Source organism: Trichechus manatus, unplaced genomic scaffold (assembly GCF_000243295.1).
Source record: "Trichechus manatus latirostris isolate Lorelei unplaced genomic scaffold, TriManLat1.0 scaffold00002, whole genome shotgun sequence".
NCBI classification, from domain to species: Eukaryota; Metazoa; Chordata; class Mammalia; order Sirenia; family Trichechidae; genus Trichechus; species Trichechus manatus.
The window spans coordinates 3572081-3575295 of NW_004443938.1; the positions used below are offsets into that span (position 1 = coordinate 3572081).

General features: G+C 46.0%; 1 protein-coding gene across 3 annotated transcripts in view; it reads right to left on the minus strand.

The window, feature by feature from the left end:
- CCR6 (C-C motif chemokine receptor 6) overlaps positions 1-2606 on the minus strand; it is a 48005-nt gene extending 45399 nt beyond the window's left edge. For all 3 annotated transcript variants that reach the window (XR_002823573.1, XM_023728508.1, XM_023728500.1), the window contains exon 1: positions 2322-2606. The gene's annotated coding sequence lies outside the window, so the exon portion shown is untranslated. The remainder of the gene's footprint in view (positions 1-2321) is intronic.
- Positions 2607-3215: the final 609 nt, after the last annotated feature.

A 3215-nucleotide genomic window follows, 5' to 3' on the forward strand; every position in this document is an offset into this window, starting at 1 on the left:
AGGCTCCACCTCTGCACAGAGACTAACCCTCCCTGGGAGGGCTGGGCCTGCAGTAAATGCCCCAGGGAAGTGTGCTGAGGTGCCACTCTTACAGGCAGATGTGGCTCTTCATCTCCACCTGGGAAAGTGCCCTGTGGGCTGTCTCACCTGTTATTTCCAGCGTATCCCACGCTCAAGTCAGCCTTCTGGCATGTGACTTTTGGCTTCTGATAAATAAGCTCTGGGAAGGGAAACCAAACTGCTCCTAAAATAAGCGTCACCCTGTCCGTGCACCTGAGGGCCTCCCCTGGGAGATACCGCGTGGAACCTGGTGATTCTATTTTGGCTGCAGACTACTTCTGTGCTCATTTCCTCTTTTCGGCTGGTGTTATTAGATCAGTGACCTGCGAGTCAGTGAGAGCTCAGGAAGGTGTTTGGAGCTAATCAGAGAAGACAAAAGGATTAAGGCAAACGGCTCTAGTATCGTCATAAAACAGACCATCCAACAGTATGCTTTAAGTAGCATAGATAAAAACCCGTTGCCTTCGAGTCGATTCCAACTCATAGTGACCCTATAGGACAGAGAAGAACTGCCGCATAGGGTTTCCAAGGCTGTCATCTTTACGGAAGCAGACGGCCACATCTTTCTCCTGCAGAGCGGCTGGTGGGTTTGAACCGCCGATCTTTCGGTTAGCAGCCAAGTGCTTAACCACTGCGCCACTGGGGCTCCTGCGGCATAGATACCTTAACCCAAAAGCAGTGAAACTGATGGCAGCCCATTTGTCACTTTCACTTGGAGATAATGTTACCATGGGAAGGAACTTCTTCACCTCATGAGAACAGCATCGTGAATCCTCCTGAACCAGACCCATAAGCAAGCACAGTCGTGGACACGTTATCATTATGGGCTTATATGTTCCACTGAGCTGGCTCCAAGCTCGCCCCTCTCCCACACCCTCATCTCGTCCCCTCATCTGTCCACCTCCTGGGGCTCCCTCCTCCGCCCACAGGAAATGCCCCTGCACTATCATGTCCTCACCAGCATGCCTCCCTGCTCACCGATGTTGACCCCGGGCCCTGTCCCCGAGTCAGCCCACCTCCTCTGTGCCTCTGGCCTCATTTGGATCCACCCAACACCACCTGTCTCCCGACCCAGGTCCAGCCCTGAGCTCCCACTACAAATTAATGAGACTGCGTTTGGGTTAGGTTTGTGGAATCTGTCTTTCTTCTTTATAGGGATGGCTCATCTGTAGGATGGCCCTTAAAGGTGAGTATGATTTACAAGACTCTTTGCAAATATTCTTACAGTTCTTTCATTAGCGTTATTAAAAAACAAAAAACAGTTGCCATGGAGTCAACCTTGACTCATGGCGACCCCATGTGTGTCAGAGTAGAACTGTGCTCCATAGGGTTTTCAGTGTCTGATTTTTGGAGTAGATTACCAGGCCTTCTTCCTAGGCGCCTCTGGGTGGACTTGAACTACTACCTTTTGGTTAGTAGCAAGCATGTTAACCATTTGCACCATCCAGAAACTCCTCATAATCGCTAACTCGTTGCCATCTACTCAATCCCGACTCATAGCGACCCCAGAGGACAGAGTAGAACTGCCCCGCATGGTTTCCAAGGCTGTCGTCTTAACTGAAGTAGACTGTCACGTTTTCCTCCCTCGGAGCGACTGCTGGGTTCAAACCACCGACCATTTGGTTAATAACAGAGTGCTTAACCATTGAGCAACCAGGGCTCCTTTCATAGGGGCTGGTCATTATAAATTAGACCACAGCGACTTGAGGAAGATCTTTCCTTATGTCTCTGTGAGATAGAAAGAACTTAGACTCTGAAATCAGAAATACCTGGATTCAGACCCCTCCACTGGGACACACTGTCTACCTCTGTCTTTTGAAGCTCTTTAAAATAGCCTAATACTGACCTCCTGGGGCTGTTGTCAGTGCTGGATAAAATCATGCATACTAGGTCCCTAGAATGCTGTCTGGCACATCATGGTCTCAACAGAAGTTAGTGTCTTCCATTTCTCCTCAGCATGACTACAGTTCTGTCAATAAATAAGCATCCAAGAGAACTCTGACTTGATAATATAAACTTATGAATATTTTCTAACCTTTAAAGCTCAAGACACTTATTAAAACAACCCGTACCCATTTGCATTGAGTCAATTCTAACTCATAGCGACCCTACAGGACAGACGAGAACTGCTTCATAGGGTTTCCAAGGCATGGCTGGTGGATTTGAACTGTCCACCTTTTGGTTAGCAGCTGAATTCTTAACCACTGTATCACCAGTAGGTTGCCATATTTTCTAAATTCCAAGACAAAACAAAAACTTACCCAATAAGGAAGCAGCTTTCTTTCCACAAATTCGCAGCCACAGAGTTTTTGTCTTTAATTTCAGATTTCGTAAATCCTTAGACGTCTGTTCACCAGTGTAAACACACAGGCCTTTTTCCTCCAGATTTAAAGACCCATGCTGGGCTACTTAAGAGATTGCTGTGCTTTGGACATTCGTAGGCTCTTTTCTCAGCTACCTTCTGAAGTTGACACTCTCTCATTCTTTGCCCACACGCTGGGTGATGTGGGGAACTGCCTCACCACAAGTTTTATCCTTCCAGCACATACCTCAGATCATCTAAAAATAATGAGGTGGAGGAAGGAAGAAAAGCTTATGTAAGTAGGTCACTTGATAATTTCAATTTTAGATGTAAAAAAATTTTCTTTCAGAATTATTAGTTTGTGGAATATTTCTTGGTTCTTCTTGGAAATTACAAATTAATTAGAATGATTATAAAGTTCTCTGTAAAGCTCCACACAATACTTAAGCTTTATAATCAACTACCCACATTCTTATTCTTAAAAGAATAAAAAGCCTGAAAGTACCATGTGACTATGCTTTTATGGGTAAAGATGGAATGAACGGAGAATTAGTATTTCACAAAATATTCTACTGTAGGTCTATGCCTCAGTTACAAAAGGAGGCATCACCCAGATGAAGAAGAGAAACGCCACTCTCGAAAGATTCATGGTGCTTCCTTAACCATCGTTCACCACATGGGGCCATGATATCATACCTGACCTGCTTAGGCAGCGGAAACCTGAGTCTACATCCCCCAAGTGACTTCAGTGTGGGATTAACTCTGTGATTTGAGGGGAAATCTGGGGTACCTGACCCACCCAAGTCTTTGGTAAGCTGGTGTCAAGCCACACGTCGCCCCGAGGAAAGTCCTG